The sequence below is a fragment of the Budorcas taxicolor genome, chromosome 6, assembly GCF_023091745.1.
Source record: "Budorcas taxicolor isolate Tak-1 chromosome 6, Takin1.1, whole genome shotgun sequence".
Lineage (NCBI taxonomy): Eukaryota > Metazoa > Chordata > Mammalia > Artiodactyla > Bovidae > Budorcas > Budorcas taxicolor.
Genome location: NC_068915.1, coordinates 65,600,875 through 65,625,002, shown reverse-complemented (window position 1 = coordinate 65,625,002; position 24,128 = coordinate 65,600,875). Strand labels below are relative to the sequence as shown.

The window sequence follows — 24,128 nt, the reverse complement described above, 5'->3', positions numbered from 1 at the left end:
TTTTGTTTAATAAAGAGCCCTTAGTATCAATGACTCTCAATGAGAGCTTTTAATACCAGCTTGGTAGAACATGTGTCTAATTTCATAAATCCCAAGGAAGGGCCAATAAAGTGCAAGGCCCTGTTAGGCACAGTGAAGGAAAGAGCACTATTATTCTTGCCTTTCATTAATTTATAATTAATTAGTATGCTAGTCATGTCAAATTCAGCATAAATAATTTTGCTGGAAATGTGACAAATGTGTGAAATTTTAAGATACAGATTGGTAAACATAGAAATATAGATTAGACCAACTACCCAGCTTTGTGTACATTTTATTTATTTTTAAAAAATTTTGTTTATTTTTATTGACGTGTAATTGATTAACAATGTTCTAGTTTCAGGCGTACAGTAAAATAATTCAGTTATAGGTAAATATATTTATTCTTTTTCAGATTCTTTTCACTTATAGATTATTATAAGATATTGAATATATCATAGTTCCCTGTGTTATAGAGTATATCCTTTTTGGTTATCTATTTTATATATGATAGTGTATATGTATATTGCTTTAGTTAAATGACCATGTAATTCATCATTCAAACTGGTACAGTTTTGAGAGATAAAGGAGTGAGTGAATTGTTTTAAGATAATAGTGAAAACCTGGACTATCCCAGGGCAAATCAAGGTATATAATCAACTAATTCTGATAAACATATTTTATGTAGGAAAAAACTGGTCCTGAAGATTTTATCATGTTGTAGAGGTCAAAGTTTGCCACATATCTGTATGGGGCATCTAGACTCCTTTCTAGTTTCATCATGGATATTTTCTTGGTATCAATGTATTGCAAGCTGAACTCTCCAATTACCTCTTTATCTCAGCTGGGTATGTGTCTTTGCCTTCTTTTCCAGTTATTTCAAATGTAGATCGCATCTGCTATCTAACTTCTTCCTTCTTCCACAACTGTATTATAGGGACTTCACTGGGAATCCAGTGTTTAAGGCTCCATGCTTCCAGTGCTGGGGGTACACGTTCAATCCCTGGTAGAGGAACTAGGATCCCACATGCCATATGGGTCAGACCAACGATAAAAATAAATAAATAAAAAACAACTGTCTAATGGATTATTTTATGAGACTTTTTTTAAATTTCCAAATAAAAATTGTCAGAAGATGGAAACATTAAATTCAGTTCATCTACTCAATATGTTGAAGGCACTATATCCTAGACTTCACAGGAAAAACAAGGGCATTAAAATATTAGATCTCATCCCTACTGCGTGCATGGTGTGGCATGCTCAGTCTTGTTCGACTCTGTGAATCTATGGATAGTAGACTGCCAGGCTCCTCTGTCCATGGGATTCTCCAGGCAAGAATACTGGAGTGGGTTGCCATGATCCAGGGATTGAACTTGTGTCTCCTGCATTAGCAAGCAAGTTCTTTACCACTGTGCCACTTGGGAATCTCATGATTCCTACTCCTATAAACGCGAATGTCTGTGGTGTGGTAGTGGTGGTGTTAGTTGCTCAGTCATGTCCGGCTCCTTGCAGTCCCATGGATTGTAGTTCACCAGGCTCCTCTGTCCATGTGATTCCCCAGGCAAGATAGTGGTGTGGACTGCCATTTCCCTTCTCCAGAGGATCTTCCCAAACCAGGGATCAAACCCAAGTCTCCTGCATTGCAGGCAGATTCTTTACCATTTGAGCTACAGGGAAGCTCTTGTCTGTGCCCTCCCCCAAATCTATATGTTAAAATCCTAATCCTCAAACATGATAGTATTAGAAGGTGGGGCCTTTGGTAGGTAATTAGGTCAATGAGGGTGGAGCCTTCATGAATGGGATTAGTGAGATTTTAAGAGAGACCTCAGAGAGCTTCACTCTGAATTCCATCACATGAGGACACACAGAGAAAGTGCCAGCTATAAACCATGAAGTGATCTTCACCAGAACCTGACCCTGTGATCTTGCACTTCCTAGTCTCTACAACTCACAGCGATAAATTCCCTTTGTTTATAAGCCACCCAGTCTATGGTGTTTTGTTATAGCAAAACAAAAGTTAAGACACCAAAAGGAATATTTGACAAACTAAGACACATGCAAAAGATTATAATTTTACAGACAGGATTAAATAATCGAGTAGATGATAGGGGGAACAAAAAAGCACAGGTAGAGTAAGACAAGTGCCATTAAAAAAGAAAAAAACAAAACTCATACAGAAGAAATAATCATATTCATTTTGAAGAATCAAGAAGTGTTTTTCATTAACAGGAAGACATTTGTGACAAATCTTGGGTAGATACATCAACAGAATGAGTTGAGGAACAGAGAAAGGATAGCAAGTCAGGGGGATGAACAGAAATATACTTAACAAAAAATAAAAAAAAATAAGGGTGAATAAATATATTGTCATCAAATGGAGTAACTGATCTGGTGATCAGGAAGCTTTAGGATTTGTATCATCTACACTAAAACAGCAATTTAAGTGATAAAATTGTTTGGAGTAATCTACGTGGAAATTAAGAATGACACCAGAAAATGTCAATTTTTATGATGCAGAAACATACACACAACAACAAAAAATATCAAGCAATTGCAAAAATAAACTAAAACAGAGCTAAAGAAGAAATAGTTTTAAGAATCTGGTTAGTGAAAATCAAATTTTTTAGAGAGATCTAGAAAGATTGGACCAAAAATCCATAGTTATATTTTATCAATTATTTATTTTGAGACTAATTTTTAGTACAGGGATGAAGATTGATGGTAGATCTGAAGAGTTTAGACTTGAACTGGTAAGAGTAAATACAGCTTACGTAGAATTCTTGATCCATAAAGTTGGCATTCAAAAGAGAAAACATCATGATCGGCATCATACCAGCAACAATTAGCAATAGTTAACCACAGCCCAAAGAAAGGCAATGCCAAAGAATGTTCAAACTACCACACAATTGCACTTATCTCCCATGCCAGCAAAGTAATGCCCCAAATTTTCCAAGCCAGGCTTCAACAGTACATGAGCTGTGAACTTCCAGATGTTCAAGCTGGATTTAGAAAAGGCAGAGGAACCAGAGATCAAATCGCCAACATCCACTGGATCATTGAAAAAGCAAGAGAGTTTCAGAAAAGCATCTACTTTTGCTTTATTGACCACCAAAGCCTTTGAATGTGTGGATCACAACAGACTATGGAAAATATTAAAGAGATGGGAATACCAGACCACCTGACCTGCCTCTTGAGAAATATGTATTCAGGTAAAGAAGAAACAGTTAGAACTGGACATGGAAAATAGACTTGTTCCAAACTGGGAAAGGAGTATGTCAAGGCTGTATATTCTCACCCTGCTTATTTAACTTAAAAGCAGAGTACATCCTGTGAAATGGCAGGCTGAAGGAAGCATAAGCTAGAATCAAGATTGCCAGGAGAAACATCAATAACCTCAGATATGCAGATGACACCACCCTTATGTCAGAAAGCGAAGAGGAGCTAAACAGCCTCTTGATGAAAGGGAAAGAGGAGAGTGAAAAAGTTGGCTTAAAACTCAACATTCAGAAAACTAAGATCATGGCATTTGATCCCATCACTTCAAGGCAAATAGATGGGGATACAATGTAAACAGCGAGACACTTAATTTTTTTGGACTCCAAAATCACTGCAGATGGTGACTGCAGCCATGAAGTTAAAAGACCCTTGTTCCTTGGAAGAAAAGATATGAGGAATCTAGGCAGCATATTAAAAAACAGTGACATTACTTTGCCAGCAAATGTCGGTATGGTCAAAGCTATGGCTTTTCCAGTAGTCATGTATGGAAGTGAGAGTTGCACTGTAAAGAAAGCTGAGTGCTGAAGAATTGATGGTTTTGCACTGAGGTGTTGGAGAAGACTCTTGAGAGTCCCTTGGACTGCCAGGAGATCCAACCAGTCCAGCCTAAAGGAAATCAGTCCTGAATATTCATTGGAAGGACTGATGTTGAAGCTGAAACTCCAGTACTTTGGCCACCTGATGTGAAGAACTGACTTTCTGGAAAAGACCCTGATGCTGGGAAAGATTGAAGGCAGGAGGAGAAGGGGATGACAGAGGATGAGATGGTTGGATGGCATCACCAACTCAATGGACATGACTTTAAGCAAGTTCTGGGAGTTGGTGATGGACAGGGAGGCCTGGAATGCTGCAATCCATGGGTTCTCAAAGAGTCCAACACGACTGAGCAACTGAACTGAACTGTGGCCTTAAGGATAGTTGCATTGTCCTCACATTGCACTAAATAGATTTTAAAATCTTTAAAAGATAAAATAAGAGGGTAGCTCACCACTTCTCTCCTTTTCACAAATCTTCCGAAGGGCCACATACTGACACAGAAATAAATGGCTGTGGCATAATTTACAGAGAGATACAGGCTAAATGTGATCCAGTATGTGGATTGGGATATAATTAAATATGATCTGTGGCAGGAAAATGTATAGATATAACCACACAACTAAGTCAATTTAGTTTAAAAACAGGAAAGCTGTATTTAAATCTACCAAAAGCATTAAAATTTGTTTTAAGAAATAATTACTATTCATGACAGGGTTTTAAGAAATCACAATTTCTAAATATGTTTATGTGGTTTGTTATTTTTATTTGGTCTCTTTTTTTTCTAGTTTTAACTTTTTAATGGAAGTATTCCAATATAAAATGATACTGTTTTGAGTGACTATTCTTTTAAAGTTTCAGAAACTTTATCTCTAGCTAACATGTGTAAGACAGATGTAATTATTTTACCAGTCGACTATGTAACCTGATTGACTTGAAGTGCAAATATTGATTTCCATAGAATACTCCACAATAACATTGTGATCTGGGAACTCTAATTACAAAACTCTCAGTCCATTTATAAATATATTTGGAGATTGGTCTCTTCCAGATTATTGCCTCTAGTAAACATTCTATTATTTTCACATTGACATAAATATCACTTAAAATAGTTCCCTTCTATATGAAAATTCTTGTGTGAATATTAAAGCTATTCTTAAGTGGTAAAGAGCAAATAAGTTATTTTCTTTCAAAATGAAAATGATAAACCAGATCCAAATTTTTCATTTATGATTCATTTCTTTTAAAAATTAAGATGACTCAGCCATTAAAAAGAATACATTTGAATCAGTTCTATTGAGGTGGATGAAACTGGAGCCAATTATACAGAGTGAAGTAAGCCAGAAAGAAAAACACCAATACAGTATATTAATGCATATATATGGAATTTAGAAAGATGGTGACGATAACCCTGTATGCGAGACAGCAAAAGAGACACAGATGTATAGAACAGTCTTTTGGACTCTGTGGGAGAGGGAGAGGGTGGGATGATTTGGGAGAATGGCATTAAAACATGTATAATATCATATATGAAGTGAATCGCCAATCCAGGTTCAATGCATGATACTGGATGCTTGGGGCTGGTGCACTGAGACAATCCAGAGGGATGGTACAGGGAGGCAGGAGGGAGGGGGGTTCAGGATGGGGAACACATGTATACCTGTGGCAGATTCATGTTGATGTATGGCAAAACCAATACAATATTGTAAAGTAATTAACCTCCAATTAAAATAAATAAATTTATATTAAAAAATAAAATAATGTGAATCCTTAAATTGAATAAAAGTGAGCATAAAAAAATTAATAAATAAATAAAAATTAAGATGAAAGACAGTACTCATTTTGCTGACAGATTTTATCAATTTTGCTGATAGATGAATCTTTTTCATTAGGTGTAGGAACAGAAGAGTAAGTTTGAATTGGTATTGTAGCATCAACGTACAGAGTAAGTGGCAGTAGAATTGTGGAGAGAAAAAACTTAAGTTTTGGTTATTGAGAAGAAATCTTGTGAGAGCATTTTCAATGCAGATGGATAAGGACTAAAGTCAGCCACAAGCTAGGCTGTTGTCATGAATTTTCTGTAGGGAAATGCACAGCTTCCTGCTGTGTTAAGAAGAAAAAAGAAAAAAGAAAAAATCTAAATCTGCTCAGAAATCAAATTGAAGGACACTGGGGGAATTACTATAAAGTACCAAACATTTGCATCTAGTCAGTCTGTCAGGTAAGAGAAATCTAAATAATTTAGTTCAGAGAAGGAAAGAATTAAAAGTATAGTGATTATCCTTCCTATTTTGAAAGATTGAAAGCAGGAGGAGAAGGGGTTGATGATGGTTGGATGGCATCATCAACTCAATAGATACAAGCTTGAGCAAACTCCAAGGGGGAGCCTAGCATGTGGCGTTCATGGGATTGCAAAGAGTCGGACTTAGCAACTGAACAACAATGACTTTGTCCTAAAAGTAAAGAGTTCTCTCTTCCTCTTTCTAGATTTTGTTTTAGATAATATTTCCTAGTACTGAACTACATACCACATATTTTGACAAGTCAATAATTTTAATAAAGAATATAATAAACTAGATTTTCAATATACCTTAAGTATGCTTAAGGGACTGGTAATTTGCACGAGTACATCAGATTTTTTGGTTGAGAAAGGAATATACATATGCATTTGATTAATTAACAAATTCATATTGTTTCCTGATAAATTTTTAAATTTTATTCTCAGTAGTAGGACCATAGTAGGACCTCTAAATATTCAAATTGTGTTGACTTTTAGGAAGGTATGGATTGATGTTAGTTTTGGATGGTCTTTGAAAGTATAAACTGAATAAGAGAATTTTAAAAATTTAGCTATTTAAAAGAAATCTTAGATTATTTTCAGAGAATAGAAATAAGAATTTATAATAATGTAACAGAATTCTGTTTTGTCAAACATTAGGCAAGAACTGTTGTTTTTCAATTTCTGTGTTACTGAAGAATGCTAACGGTTTCAGAATGAAAAAGCCTGGAAAATTAGAATTTTTATAGTATACTGTGGGTGGCATCCAATCATTTTTCAATAAAAGTTGTGTATAAATTTCATAAATTCCCTTAGGCATTTCAGTAAATATAGATACATTCCTTTCTAAATATTGCCAAGACATTTTCTTTTTGCATTGTCTAAAATAATTTAACTCTTTGTTTTTGGTAATTTGAACTGATAAAAATTGAGAATGGGTTTATTATGTGGAAATTATGTTCAGTTTAGTTCAGTTCAGTCGCTCAGTCGTGTCCGACTCTTTGTGACCCCATGAATCGCAGAACGCCAGGCCTCCCTGTCCATCACCAACTCCCGGAGTTCACTCAGACTCACGTCCATCGAGTCCATGATGCCATCCAGCCATCTCATCCTCTGTCGTCCCTTTCTCCTCCTGCCCCCAATCCCTCCCAGCATCAGAGTCTTTTCCAATGAGCCAACTCTTCACATGAGGTGGCCAAAGTACTGGAGTTTCAGCTTTAGCATCATTCCTTTCAAAGAAATCCCAGGGCTGATCTCCTTCAGAATGGACTAGTTGGATCTCCTTGCAGTCCAAGGGACTCTCAAGAGTCTTCTCCAACACCACAGTTCAAAAGCATCAATTCTTCGGTGCTCAGCCTTCTTCACAGTCCAACTCTCACATTCATACATTTCCACAGGAAAAACCATAGCCTTGACTAGACAGACCTTAGTTGGCAAAGTAATGTCTCTGCTTTTGAATATGCTATCTAGGTTGGTCATAACTTTTCTTCCAAGGAGTAAGTATCTTTGAATTTCATGGCTGCAGTCACCATCTGCAGTGATTTTGGAGCCCCCCAAAATAAAGTCTGACACTGTATCCACTGTTTCCCCATCTATTTCCCATGAAGTGATGGGAAATAATATTAGCACAATGAATTTTGCCCCACTCTTTATCCAATAGTCTGAATTAACTGAAAATATCTATCTAAGATACAAATCTATAGATATAAATAAGATATATATAAAATATCTTAGATATAAATAAACATTTCACATACCCCCAAATAACACCCTCTTTAGAAGTGATCTTGGGTGGTCTCAGCCTGCAATGGCTGGAGCAGAGCTTGGGTTTCCAGCAAGAGATTGAGGTGGTGATAGTTCCAGATCTCAGCCACTAGACCAGTGATCAGTGACAAGGGAAAGTGTCAAGTGAAAGCCTTTGTCTTTACAGAAAAGAACTTCCCCAAAGAAGGAAAGTAGTGAAGCAAGTAAAGTATTTATTGAGAGGGAAAAAAGCACAGTATGTGTGGACAGACCATGAGGTAGAGAGAGTCACTGAGTTGCATCCTTGTGGCAGTTTGAATGACTTTTATGGGGTATTTTGTCCATGTTTCCTTTGGCCAATCATTTTGAGTTGCCGGGTTCACAGGTCCTTTTGGTATATTGTAGGTGTGCACACGCATCTCTTAGCCAAGATGGATTTTACCAAAAAGGCATCTGGATATAGCATCCCTTATCATTGCTCCCTGTTGGCCTGCAAGGAACCTTTTCTGTGCATGTGTGGTCTCAGAGGTTTCTTGATTTCAGAACAAAAAATATGTGGTTTGGGCAGGGCCTAGCCTCCTCATCTTAATTGTTCTGCTATTCTTGTCTTGGAGTTTTTGTCCATAGGAAATGAATCTCCAATCAATTTACCCTGGGAGGGTCCATCTGCCTCCTGCCTCAGAAGGACTTCAGTTATTAGATTACAGAAGAGTGCTGCTAGAGGTGATGAAAGAGGATATTAAACTATAAAGTTTGCTAAGACATGAGACTTATCTAAAAAGGATCTACTTGCTGAGGAAAGAGGCCGCTGCGTCTTCTCTCAGTCAAAACTCCAGAGTTTCTTATAGAAACACTTTTCTATAGCTAAACTGTCCTAACTTGTTTCTCTTTTCCATTAACATTGACATGATAATAGGTAATATTGGCAGGTTCTATATAATGATTAACACTAATATACAATTCCACTCATCTCAAATGCTACTAAAGTAATGCTCAAAATTCTCCAAGCCAGGCTTCAGCAATATGTGAACCATGAACTTCCAGATGTTCAAGCTGGTTTTAGAAAAGGCAGAGGAACCAGAGATCAAATTGCCAACATCCACTGGATCATCGAAAAAGCAAGAGAGTTCCAGAAAAACATCTATTTCTGCTTTATTGACTATGCCAAAGCCTTTGACATGTGGATCACAATAAATTTTGGAAAATGCTGAAAGAGATGGGAATACCAGACCACCTGACCTGCCTCTTGAGAAACCTGTATGCAGGTCAGCAAGCAACAGCTAGAACTGGATATAGAACAACAGACTGGTTCCAAATAGGAAAAGGAGTACATCAAGGGTATATATTGTCACCCTGCTTATTTAACTTCTATGCAGAGTACATCATGAGAAGTGCTGGGCTGGAAGAAGCACAAGCTGGAATCAAGATTGCCGGGAGAAACATCAATAACCTCAGATATACAGAAGACACCACCCTTATGGCGAAAGTGAAGAGGAACTAAAGGCCTCTTGATGAAAGTGAAAGGGGAGAGTGAAAAAGATGGCTTAAAACGCAACATTCAGAAAACTCAGATCATGGCATCCAGTCCCATCACTTCATGGCAAATAGATGGGGTGACAGTGGAAACAGTGGTTGAGTTTATTTTTTTGGGCTCCAGAATCACTGCAAATGGTGATTGCAGCCATGAAATTAAAAGACACTTACTCCTTGAAAGGAAAGTTATGATCAATCTAGACAGCATATTAAAAAGTAGAAACATTACTTTGTCAACAAAGGTCCATCTAGTCAAGGCTATGGTTTTTTCAGTAGTCATGTATGGATGTGAGATTTGAACTATAAAGAAAAATGAGCACTGAAGAATTGATGCTTTTGAAGTGTGGTGTTGGAGAAGGCTCTTGAGAGTCCCTTGGACTGCAAGGAGATCCAACCAGTCCATCCTAAAAGAGATCATTCCTGGGTGTTCACTGGAGGGACTGATGTTCATGCTGAAACTCCAATACTTTGGCCACCTGATACGAAGAGCTGACTCATTTGCAAAGACCCTGATGCTGGGAAAGATTGAAGACAGGAGAAGGGGATGACAGAGGATGAGATGGCTGGATGGCATCACCGACTTGATGGACATGGGTTTGGGTGGACTCCAGGAGTTGGTGATGGACAGGGAGGCCTGGCGTGCTGCAGGTTGCAAAGGGTCAGACACGGCTGAGCGACTGAACTGAACTGAACTGAACTGAACTGAAAAATTAAGAAAAGAGAACGAATGCCATTCTCTAAGGAATATTAATGGTAGGTTATTGAAAACCATGTATAATTCACTTATGCACATATGCAAATAAATTCACTGTAATAAGTATTCACATTTAGAGAAAAAGTGCATACTTGGTTCATGCAATTGGAAAAGGTAAGAAATCTACGGAATAGTAATGATATCTACCTTGTCACTTCAGGAAGGAAATGAGCGTGCTCAATTGCCCCTTATAGGAGCCCTGAAATAACCCAAGGGTGTCGAACACAAGACTTTGATTAAAAGTTTCATGTAAAAGAGCTGACTTTGATTAAAATTTTATGCAATATAATTGTTCTAGTCACTTAAAGTCTTAAAGACAAAGAGTAATTCTTATTTGGACTAGATCAGAAAGTGATTTCTCTAAGACTGATTTCACACATGAAAATGTCTAAAGCAAAAGTTTTCTCTAACCCCCAAATACTGGAGTACAGACATTATATGTAATATAGGTACTAAAGAGGAGATCAAGGACCATTAGCTGTTTCAGTTTGCTTTTGCCATTTCCCCAATGAACTTCCATAAGCATAACTTTATATTTCTGGATGAAACTAACAATTAAATGCAGAGACTTGGAATATTGTTTCATTCTGCCCTTTCATAAATATTCTTTCATTTAACTTTGGTCAAACAAAATCTCAGCTTGACTGGTTTCCTAATGTTAAATCTTAAAAAAAAAAAAAAAAAGGTAGCAGAATTCCTATATGCTTTTATTCTTTTAGAGAAATGTTTTGATCACATCACAGTCTTTGATACTTTTCAGTTATTCTATGGTATTGCTTTTAATTGCATAAGGATTTAGAGAAAAGAGGAAATTGTACTTGCTTTATTTGGAGGAATATGGAACTTTGTACAGTTTGCTATGACATCATGCTCATTCACATTTTTGAATTTATGAAGAATTATCCACATTATCCTTGCAGATCCCACTCCTTTGCTTAGAAGTACTCTGCCTTGCTCACCAGAGGGTTAAGAGTTTTCTGAGATTTATTCACACACTGGTATCTTTTAGTACATCTGCCTTGGTATTACAATTTTCAGTATTGCAACTTGGTTGGCAGTAAAAACAGACAGTGACTTGTGATGTCAAGTGTGTTGTAGGACATGCAAAAATTGGATAATTTATACCAATATTACAGTCTCTCAAGGAAAAAGCTACCCAGCTCTTAAATAACCCAGGAATTATTCCTTGGTAATAAAAGTTTTTCTCTTAAATTTAGCAAAGCTAAATTAAATTCATAAAAATAGGAAATCTCAAATTTTCATAAGAACATTTCACATGGTCCAAGTTTCCAACTTGTTGTAGGAAAATATCACAAACCACTGGGAAAGAAATCAATTCTTCAAGAAAAAAGGTGAAAATTTACTATGAAGGAGAATGAATCTTTGTCTAATATCAGACTAATATGAAATACAGCATGTTAGTATTTAATATGATGCTTAAAATCTAAAAGAAAAATAAGTACAAATATGAGTTTTGTTCAGGTTTAAGGTTTATCACGAGTATCAGAAATTTACTTTTATTTGATTGTTAATTTTTTACAGTTGTTTCAGAGGACTCAGTGGTAAAGAATCTGCCTGCAATGCAGAAGTCATGGGTTGATCCCTGGGTGGGGAATATCCCCTGGAGGAGAGCATGCAACCCACTCCAGTATTCTTGCCTGGAGAATCCTGATCTCCATGGACAGAGGAGCCTGGCGGGCTATAGTCCATAGGTTCACAGAGAGTCAGACACACTGAAGCAACTGAGCATGCACATGCATATATACATGTATCTATGTATATAATTTATCCTGACAGTTCTGTTTTGGTTTTAACTAGGAGATGCACACAAATAACTGAGGCAGCTGTGAAAACAAACAGGGAACTACCCTCTCACTGTGCAGTACAGATAGAACTAGGAGATGAGATCAGGCTGTATGATTCTGTGGGAGGTAATATACTTTCACAAAGAAATTATGGAGCTGATGAATCCTATCTATAAAACCCTACTTCCCCCTTTCCTCTTACAGTTACATAAACCATAAAACAATGACAAGCTAAGTGTTCAGAGTTATTTTCATTTTGATAGGGTATCTTAAAGAGCCAAACCCTTACATGGATCCAGAGTTGAAATTTGTTGGTCAGTATCACAGTTAAGATATTATTGGCCAGGTACACCTGTCCATGTCCCTATTAAGAGGTTACCAAACACTGTTCTTTCCACTTGCTTGAAGCCTGATGCTGTGGCTTGCCTTCGGTACTTTCTCCAGAAAGGAATAGATAGCATGACATTGCTGAAGCATTAGAATAGAGCAGTGACAATGGTAAGATTCCTGTTGTGTACTTTAATGATTCTTAGCGCTGGAAACTGGCAGAGAAAAAGAATCTCTCTATAGTACAGTTATCCACTAGGGGGAATTATTCCCTTTAGAAAATATAACCCCATTGATTGATATAAATCTATATATATACAGTTATTTGCTGAGCATTTCCTGTGTTCCCAGCACTGTATCAATCATGGTAAGAAGAGAAATATAGGACACTGCTCAATTATCTAGAGCAAAACAATTCATGTTTTGAAAAATTGCGTTTCTGTTGCAAACTTACACTTTTCTAAAATTCAATAAAATAAATTACTAGGAAGATGAAATTAAAACCAATACAAGCCAAGTTGTTATTATATTCAAGAGAAAAATTACGTTTAACAAATACAATCAAAACACATTACAAGGAAAAAAAAATATGTACATTGTTCGTTGAAAGTTGCATCACTGTGATTCAGATGGAAAATCACTGTTACATTTGAACCTGTAGTGTCATAACAGAAATGAAAAGTTATGAGTAAAATAGAAATTCTCTGTATTGAGTACCTATTTCACCCCTTGAAGAAATATCCTACACATCAAAATATAACATTTTTAAAGTAACAATAAATTTGTTCCTTGCTTATTAATTTATCGAATATAGGTTCTCTCAAAAACAACTCTTATTTATAGAGAATGACATATATAAACTATTTCAGTTTTTTATCAATTCTTTGTAAATAAAATTACCTGATAGTCCAGTTGTTAGGACTCTGCCCTTCCATAGCTGGGGACTCAGTTTCTATTCCTGTCAGAGAAATCCCACAAGCCACACAGGGCAGCAAAAATAAATAAATAAATAAATAAATAAATAAACTAACTGTGGAGAAATCAGACTCACAACAATATGTTGATAGCAGTGAAAGTGGTTTTAAAGTAATTTCAGCAAGCTCAAGGTATTCATTTTTAACTTTTATCCAGGATGCTATATTTTCAAAACTCATCCTAAATGCTTCATCAGCAGCTAGTGCCAACATTTTATCCTGCAAGTTATTGCCAAACTTAATTTAACTTATGATAAAACAAATTGAGTTTAGAGTCCATTAATATATGAGAAGTGAATATTCTTTTGATGGAAAATTAATTTATATCATTCTATCAAATTCATGAGGTCCTTATTGATAACTTTCCACAGATAAAATTTATCAAGATCATTACCTGCTTGCTTAATAATTGCTATTAAATGCTGGACCACATAATAACACTTTTTTCTCAAAGATTCTCACCTTTGATTTTTACCTATAAGACTTATCTGCCATGAAAAACATATTGCATTTTTCCATTGCATGAATGTATTAAGATCACTAAAACTCCAAAGTCCAAACAAGTAACATGTCTTGAGGCTCAATTTATGATTTGAATATATTGACATTAAATTTTTTTTTCCATACCGTATACTGTTTCTTTCTCTCCTCCAAATATTTTCTATAGAGCTTTTCTCCTTGATGGCTATTGTACTTAAAAAATGCAACAATAATTTGTGATCAGCTTTCATATTATTTCCTAATAAAGAAAATAATCTGAAATTTTAAATTTCAGTTTCTACTGTCATAATTTTTTACTACATCCTAAACACATTACTTGGGCTTCCCAGGTGGCACTAGGGGTAAAGAACCCACCTGCCAATGCAGGAGAGTAAGAAATGTGGGTTCGAGCCCTGGGTTGGGAGGATCCACTGGAGGAGGGCAGGGCAACCCACTCTAGTATTCTTGCCTGGAGAATTCCATGGACAGAGGAGCTTCAAGGGCTACAGTTTGTGAGGTCTCAAAGAGTCAGACATGACTGAAGTGGTTTAGCATGCACACATGCAAACACATTATTTAGTGGAGCTAACATTTTTCTTTTATAATATCAAAGCATTCCAATGAAGTAAGGAGTTGTGGGGATTAATACTCTAGAACCAGAAAAACTGGCTAATTACTCCAGAATGCTTCCTTATCTTTGGAACTATAGCAAGAGCATATTCCTACACAAGATTTGAACTCCAAACTGTTTTTATGCACTTCATGTATAGTTGTGTTTTTTTAACAATGAAGCTAAAAAGTGTTCAGGCAAACCGCACTTATGCTGAAACGACTGCCATGCTAACAATATCTCTAGATTTTAAAAACTGCATTAAAAAGTATTTTACTAGCTTTACTTATCCTCTGAGTTAGTATCCCATGTCATTAGTTTGTTTCTTAAGGAGAACGAAATGGCAACCCACTCCAGTACTCTTGCCTGGAAAAATCCCATGGACGGGGGAGCCTGGTAGGCTGCAGTCCATGGGGTCGCGAAGAGTCGGACACGACTGAGCGACTTCACTTTGACTTTTCACTTTCATACATTGGAGAAGGAAATGGCAACCCACTCCAGTGTGCTTGCCTGGAGAATCCCAGGGACAGGGGAGCCTGGTGGGCTGCCGTCTATGGGGTCGCACAGAGTCGGACACGACTGAAGCGACTTAGCAGCAGCAGTTTGTTTTTTAAGTTGATGTATAGTGTCACTGAAAATTTGTACTTGAACTATCTTCTTTGCTGAAGTTCCACCCACTGTTTTTCATGCTAATGCCTGAGGAGTGGTCTTGCATTAAAAATTCAGCAGTTAAGTATACATATGCTCTTAGTGTTAGCAACTCGCAGAGCTACTTATAATAAATTCACCACATACTAATGGTTACATATAATATATTAAACATTTTTCCATCACCTTGTAAACTCATTACTATTTCTTTTTTATAGAGCACTTTTGGTTTTTAATTTTTCTTTATGTTTTGAATTTAAAAGCTATTTAAGTCTCATTGTTTCCCTTGCCCCATTAGCCCTCACATTAGGTAGAACATTTTAATGTTGGAACTTCATCATCTATTATGGATGCTAAACAGGCTTTATAATACAGTATATAGTATACTATGCAGTATAATATAATAGTATATATAGTATAATATAAACATTTTTGATCTTCATTTATTCACAACCATAATTTAGTTTATGACTGTTGCTGTATTTTGAAAAGGTGTATCTTGACAAAAATGTCTGATGTCCTGCATCACCATAATTAAATTAGAATTTAAAATAACAGAAAAATTTCTTCCCTAATTTAGCTAAGAATATTAAACTGAAATCTGAAACCAGGTTTGATTAAAAATTAAACCAATTCTAAAAATGTCAAAAATATAAGTATACATTGAGATGTTCTCATATATTTCTATAAATTTGGTCAGACTCAGTAGTTACAGACTGTAACGTGGTTTGGGTGAGTGTGACCAGCCTGCACGCCCTGCTTTATGCTACCCACAGAGCCAGTTTGGAAGTATGAAAACCACAAAAAGACAAATGCACTGATCATGTGCTTGAATGTCACGGCCATGCCAAATTACTGTAGAAATGTCTGAATCCTTTTTTGTTCCTCAACTCACACTGTCACAGCCTATAAGAAACAGCTCAGGTATCAGCCCATGAACATGGGCCACATTTTGAATGTCACTTAGTTATGGTTCCTGAAAGGTAAACCAAATCTTGAACCACCTCGTGAGTGTGGATCATGTGTGTGTATCAGAGATATCAGCATTAACATGAGGAAGAACAACTGTAGAAGGTGGAGAAACTTGAGATACACATAAAGGGATTTCATCTTGTATCACAGGTACCTGGAAGCCAGATTCTTAAGTAGGAATAATATGATGCTTGTCATGTGTTAGCAACCTGTGCTCTGGCAGGATGTTAGAACTTCCTGAGGATCTTGTGCCAACTAAATATTTTATAGAGAAGAAAACCATTTGCAAATAATTTACCAACAGAACTATGGCTAAGCACTTCTGTAATAAACAGAGCATATTACATTTATAAGGAAGGTTTTGAAAAAAATGTAAATATAGTGCACACAGGAAAGAATTTCTACACTTCATCACATTTCAAGTTAGGTGACATTGGAATGCCAAGAACAGTTAAACTTACAAGGACACTGTAGAAGACCTTAACTCAACCCTCCCTGAGAAAAATTCTCTGATATTTAATTGTCTTTACAGAATTACTCTTCATTCAATGACTTGGGCAGTTTTCAGGTCAGTCCATTCCCAACAGCTATGTGACATGAATTAACTATGACCGCTGAAGTGTGAAGAAATTAAGCAACTGCAGAAGACATTAGGAAACCAAAAAAATTCAGACTACAAGTGGCAAAGTAAAGTTGAAAACAGCCCACTTTTATTCTTTTTAGGTGACATTTCACTAATGTATATAAACTTGGAAATGGCAGAACAGACTCATTACCTTACACAGAAATTTGTGGGTGCTTATTATGTTAGAAATAGTTTGAGTTAATCTGAAACTGCTAAATCTTCCACAAGTATACTAGATATTATAAGTTGCCTATTAAGCAACAATTTCTTGTGTTTTCATTTGGTATCTATTGCTTTACCATTTAAATAAGCTCACTGGGAAAACTCAGAGGCAGGAGGGAATAAGAGCTTTTCATGTGGCCCAGTGATAAAAAGTCTGCCTGCCAATGCAAGAGACACAGGAGATATGAGTTCAATCCGTTGGTTGGGAAGATACTCTGGAGTAGGAAATGGCAACTCACTCCAGTATTCTTGCCTGGAGAATTCCATGGGCAGAGGAGTCTGGAGGGTTACATGAATTCCAAAGAGTGCACACACTTGGAGACTGAGCACTCACACATGCAGGAAGGAATAATGGGCCACGATTTAGAGAGAGATAAAATGGGATACAATTTGACCTACCATCTTTAGTCATCCCACAGTTATCTCCTATTCCATTCAGTTCAGTTGCTCAGTTGTGTCTGACTCTTTGTGACCCTATGAATCACAGCACGTCAGGCCTCCCTGTTCATCACTAACTCCCGGAGTTCACTCAGACTCACCTCCATCGAGTCCGTGATGCCATCCAGCCACCTCATCCTCGGTCGTCCCCTTCGCCTCCTGCCCCCAATCCCTCCCAGCATCAGAGTCTTTTCCAATGAGTCAACTCTTCGCATGAGGTGGCCAAAGTATAGGAATTTCAGCTTTAGCATCAGTCCTTCCAATGAACACCCAGGACTGATCTCTTTCAGAATGGACTGGTTGGATTTCCTTGCAGTCCAAGGGACTCTCAAGAGTCTTCTCCAACACCACTGTTCAAACGCGTCAATTATTTGGCACTCAGCCTTCTTCACAGTCCAATTCTCACATCCATAAATGACCACTGGAAAAACCATAGCTTTGACTAGACGGACCTTTGTTGACAAAGTAATGTCTCTGCTTTTGAATATGCTATCCAGGTTGGTCATAACTTTTCTTCCAAGGAGTAAGCGTCTTTTAATTTCATGGCTGCAGTCACCATCTGCAGTGATTTTGGAGCCCCAAAACTAAAGTCTGACACTGTTTCCACTGTTTCCCCATCTATTTCCCATGAAGTGATAAGACCACATGCCATGATCTTCATTTTCTGAATGTTGAGCTTTAAGCCAACTTTTTCACTCTCCTCTTTCACGTTCATCAAGAGGCTTTTTAGTTCCTCTTCATGTTCTGCCATAAGGGTGGTGTCATCTGCATATCTGAGGTTATTGATAATTCTCCTGGCAATCTTGATTCCAGCTTGTGCTTCTTCCAGCCCAGCATTTCTCATGATGTACTCTGCATAGAAGTTAAATAAGCAGGGTGACAATATACATCCTCGCTGTATTCCTGTTCCTATTTGGAACCAATCTCTTGCTCTATTTCCAGTCTAACTGTTGCTTCCTGACCTGCATATAGGTTTCTCAAGAGGCAAGTAAAGTGGTCTGGTATTCCCATCTCTTTCAGAATTTTCCACAGTTTATTGTGATCCACACAGTCAAAGGCTTTTGTGTAGTCAATAAAGCAGAAATAGATGTTTTTCTGGAACTATCTTGCTTTTTCCATGATCCAGCAGATGTTGGCAATTTGATCTCTGGTTCCTTTGCCTTTTCTAAAACCAGCTGGTACATCTGGAAGTTCACAGTTCACGTATTGCTGAAGCCTGGCTTGGAGAATTTTGAGCATTACCTTACTAGCATGTGAGATGAGTGCAATTGTGTGGTAGTTTGAGCATTCTTTGGCATTGCTTTTCTTTGGGATTGGAATGAAAACTGACGTTTTCCAGTCCTGTGACCACTGCTAAGTTTTCCAAATTTGCTGGCATATTGCAGCACTTTCACAGCATCATCTTTCAGGATTTGAAATAGCTCAACTGGGATTCCATCACCTCCACTAGTTTGTTCGTAGTGATGCTTTCTAAGGCCCACTTGACTTCACATTCTAGGATGTCTGGCTCTAGATGAGTGATCACACTATCATGATTATCTGGGTCATGAAGCTCTTTTTTGCACAGTTCTCCCGTGTATTCTTGCCACCTCTTCTTAATATCTTCTGCTTCTGTTAGGTCCATACCATTTCTGTCCTTTATCGAGCCCATCTTTGCATGAAATGTTCCTTTGGTATCTCTAATTTTCTTGAAGAGATCTCTAGTCTTTCCCATTCTGTTCTTTTCCTCTATTTCTTTGCATTGGTCACTAAGGAAGGCTTTCTTATCTCTCCTTGCTATTCTTTGGAACTCTGAATTCAGATGCTTATATCTGAATAAGCAGATATTCTCCTTTGCTTTTCACTTCTCTTCTTTTCACAGCTATTTGTAAGGCCTCCTCAGACAGCCGTTTTGCTTTTTTGCATTTCTTTTCTACGGGGATGGTCTTGATCCCTGTCTCCTGTACAGTGTCACGAACCTCTGTCCATAATTCATCAGGCACTCTATCAGATCTAGTCCCTTACATCTATTTCTCATTTCCACTGTACAATTATAAGGGATTTGATTTAAGTCATACCTGAATGGTCCAGTGGTTTTCCCCATTTTCTTCAATTTAAATCTGAGTTTGGCATAATAAGTTCATGATCTGAGCCACAGTCAGGTCCCGGTCTTATTTGTGCTGACTGTATAGAGCTTCTCCATCTTTGGCTGCAAAGAATATAATCAATCTGATTTTGTTGTTGCCATCTGTTGATGTCCATGTGTAGAGTCTTGTGTTGTTGGAAGAGAGTGTTTGCTATGACCAGTGCATTCTCTTGGCAAAACTCTATTAGCCTTTGCCCTGCTTCTTTCCATACTACAAGGCCAAATTTGCCTGTTACTCCAGGTGTTTCTTGACTTCTTACTTTTGCACTCCAGTCCCCTATAATGAAAAGGACATCTTTTTTGGGTGTTAGTTACAAAAGGTCTTGCAGGTCTTCATAAAACTGTTCAACTTTAACTTATTCAGCATTACTCGTTAGGGCTAGGTTTGGATTACTGTGATATTGAATGGTTTGCCTTGGAAACAAACAGAGATCATTCTGTCATTTTTGAGATTGTATCCAAATACTGCATTTCGGACTCTTTTGTTGACCATGATGGCTACTCCATTTCTTAAGGGATTCCTGCCCACTGTAGTAGATATAATGGTCATCTGAGTTAAATTCACCCATTTCAGTCCATTTTAGTTCACTGATTCCTAGAATGTTGACATTCACTCTTGCCATCTCTTGTTTGACCACTTCCAATTTGCCTTGATCCATGGACCTGACATTCCAGTTTCCTTTGCAATATTGCTCTTTACAGACATCAGACCTTGCTTCTACCACCACTCTCATCCACTACTGGGTATTGTTTTTGCTTTGGCTCCATCCCTTCATTCTTTCTGGAGTTATTTCTCCACTGATCTCCAGTAGCATATTGGGCACCTACCGACCTGGGGAGTTCCTCTTTCAGTATCCTATCATTTTGCATTTTCATAGTGTTCGTGGGGTTCTCATGGCAAGAATACTGAAGTGGTTTGCCATTCCCCTCTCCAGTGGACCACAGTCTGTCAGACCTCTCCACCATGACCCGCCTGTCTTGGGTGGCCCCACATGGCATGGCTTAGTTTCATTGAGTTAGACAAGGCTGTGGTCTGTGTGATCAGATTGGCTAGTTTTCTGTGATTATGGTTTCAGTGTGTCTGCCCTCTGATGCCCTCTCACAACACCTACCATGTTACTTGGGTTTCTCTTACCTTGGTCATGGGGTATCTCTTCACGGCTGTTCCAGCAGAGTGCAGCCGCTGCTCCTTACCTTGGACAAGGGGTATCTCCTCATGGCCGCCCCTGCTGACCTTGAACATGGAGTATCTCCTCTCAGCCCTCCTGCGCCCACACTGCCAATATCAAACTCACACAAAAAATACATTCTTTGAGAGAATGAATGGAGAAACTTATTTAATGGCAGAAGTAAACTCAGAAGAATGAGGACTGCTAGAGAATAACTGATTGTATGTAGTTATTTTTCTTTGTAGGGTCACTTGTGGAAACAGTGATCAGGAAAAAAAAAAGGCTAGAATTCTTATATATGAGAAATGCTGAGCTGGATGAAGCACAAGCTGGAATAAAGATTTTTGGGAGAAATATCAATAAGCTCAGACATGTAGATGACACACCCTTATGGCAGAAAGCAAAGAGGAACTAAAGAGCCTCTTGATGAAGGTAAAAAAGGAGAGTGAATAAGTTGGCTTAAAACTCAACATTCAAAAAACTAATATCATGGCATCCAGTCCCACCACTTCATGGCAAATTGTGTGTGCTGTGTTAGTCAGGTCTGACTCTTGTGACCCCATATACTGTAGCCCACCAGGTTCATCTGTCCGTGGAATTCTCCAGGCCAGAATACTGGAGCGGGTTACCATTTCCTTCTCCATCATGGCAAATAGATGGGGGAAATAATGGAAACAGTGACAGACTCTATTTTCTTGGGCTTCAAAATCACTGAAGATGGTAACTGTAGCCATGAAATTAAAAGACAACATTGCTCCTTGGAAGAAAAGTTATGACAAATCTAGACAGCATATTAAAAAGTAGAGACATTACTTTTTGACAAAGGTCTGTATAGTCAAAGCTATGGCTTTTCCAGTAGTCATGTATGGATGTGAGAGTTGGACCATGAATAAGGATGAGCACTGAAGAATTGATGATTTTGGACCATGAAGAAGGCTGAGCGCCAAAGAATTGATGCTTTTGAACTGTGATGATGGAGAAGACTCTTGACTCTTGACCGTTGGACTGCAAAGATATCAAACCAGTCAATCCTAAAGGAAATTAGTCCTGAATATTTATTGGAAGGACTGATGCTGAAGCTGAAGCTGCAATACTTTGGCCACTTTATACGAAGAGTTGACTCGTTAGAAAAGACCCTGATGCAGCCTCCATCTCTTAGCAATCTGTTCCTGCTGTTTTTTCTTTGGCCTCCTTCATTCTCTTGGCCAAAAAAGTTTAGCATATTCTGCAGCCTCTTCTTTATTTTTCTTAGTACGCTGTTTCTTCAGAGCAATACGCTGGCATTTGTGTTGCAGAACTCGTGGAGTCACGAGACGCTGAATCTTGGGTGCTTTAGTCCTAGGTTTCTTACCGTGGGTTTCGCACGACATACTGGCGGACATCATCTTCTTTAGAGAGATTGAAAAATTTGCGGATTCTGCTAGCTCTTTTGGTACCCAGGTGACGAGGCACTGTAGTATCAGTATCAGTGAGTCCAGGAATATCCTTCTCCCCTTTTTTCACGATGACCAAATAGAGAACACTCAGTTTGGCATCCACAATGCCACCCCGTACAGATTTGCGCTTGCTCTCTCCAGCCCTCCTTGGTCTGTAACAGGAATGCCCCTTACTCAGTAGCAGGCAAACCCGGCCATGGGTCAAGACACCCTGCTTCATGGAGAAACCCTGCTTAGCGTTCCCGCCACTGACTCGGACCACATAACCCTTCTATTCTTCACCCAGAGCGTCAGCAGCAACTTCTGTGGCCACATGCTTCTTGTAGAAGGTATGAAGTTTTTGTTCATCATCCACTTCAATGAGCTTCTGGCAGCCAGTGGCTGGGAAAGAGATGTTCAGCTTCATTCTGAAGCAGCCGACAGCCTCTGAGGTGCCATGAAAAACAGCAGGAAATATACTTTAAGTGAGAACTGAATGATGAAGGGACAGACAAATGAAGAGCAGACTAATTCCCTTCCTGTTAGATAGGGACCATAAATTCAAACTCCAATAGAGGAAAGAACTGGAATCTAATTTGTCAAATTTGTCATTGAATCGCCAGTACCTGGGAAATATTCAACACACATTAAGTATTCATTCATTCATGATTGTTAACAAGTTTTTTTGCAGTTTAAAAGAAAAAAAAATTTTTTTTTTTTTAACATTTGGAAAGTTTGAACAAGAGAGAGCTTAAATGAATAGGGCTATGTACACATTTGAAGAAGTTGAAAGTCATAGAACCATATGCTTGTTTGGGTTTTGTCATAGCTTTTATTCCATAATGTACTGTTTATTAATTCAATGTACCAAAGTGTTCTCAAACTTACAAGCAGTTTTATTTTATTGATTTCCATTCAGTTCAGTTCAGTCACTCAGTTGTGTCTGACTCTTTGTGACCCCATGAACCACAGCAGGCCAGGCTTCCCTGTCCATCACCAACTCCCGGAGTCCACCCAAACTCATGTCCATTGTGTCAGTGATGCCATCCAACCATCTCATCCTCTGTTGTCCCCTTCTCCTCCTGCCCACAATCTTTCCCAGCATCAGGGTCTTTTCCAATAAGTCAGCTCTCTGTATCAGGTGGCCAAAGTGTTGGAGTTTCAGCTTCAACATAAGTCCCTCCAAGGAACACCCAGGACTGTTCCCCTTTAGGATGGACTGATTGTATTTCCTTGCAGTCCAAGGGACTCTCAAGAGTCTTCTCCAACACCACACAGTTCAAAAGCATCAATTCTTCTGCACTCAGCTTTCTTTATAGTCCAACTCTCACGTCTATACATGACCAATGGAAAAACCATAGCCTTAACTAGATGGACCTTTGTTGGCAAAGTAATGTCTCTGCTCTTTAATATGGTGTCTAGGTTGGTCATAACTTTTCTCCCAAAGAGTAAGCATCTTTTAATTTCATGGCTGCAATCACCATCTGCAGTGATTTTGGAGCGCAGAAAAATCTTAGGTTTCTGAATGTTAAGCTTTAAGCCAACTTTTTCACTCTCTTTCACTTTCATCAAGAGGCTCTTTAGTTCTCCTTCACTTTCTGCCATAAGGGTGGTGTCATCTGCATATCTGAGGTTATTGATATTTTTCCTGGCAATCTTGATTCCAGCTTGTGCTTCTTCCAGCCCAGCATTTCTCATGATGTACTCTGCATAGAAGTTAAATAAGCAGGGTGACAATATACAGCCTTGACGTACTCCTTTTCCTATTTGGAACCAGTCTGTTGTTCCATATCCAGTTCTAACTGTTGCTTCCTGACCTGCATACAGGTTTCTGAAGATATGAGAAAATTTTACTAACTTCATAATAAAGAATGTAGGACTCTTTACTTAAACTTTAATTGGATACAAAAGTACTGAATGTTGATGTAAGAGGATGGGAACATATAAAAATGAGAATTTATATAGGGAAAAACTAAGCATGGGAAAAATTTGTCACATAGGCTAGGAGCAATATCTTTTAAATGCCTGTGATGGATACTTTTACCACCTAAGTTTTTGTTAAGACAAGTTTATAGCTTTCCTAATGAATTATGAAAGGTGTTTAAATTGGAAAATAAATAAGAGAAGTAATGAGAAATTATAAAATGCTAAAGTTGAAAATACTCAGATGAATTCAATTATT

The 24,128-nt window shown here is 37.9% G+C and overlaps 1 pseudogene; it reads right to left on the bottom strand.

The window, feature by feature from the left end:
* Positions 1–19,325: 19,325 nt before the first annotated feature.
* On the bottom strand, positions 19,326–22,391 carry LOC128049509 (40S ribosomal protein S6-like; annotated as a pseudogene).
* Positions 22,392–24,128: the final 1,737 nt, after the last annotated feature.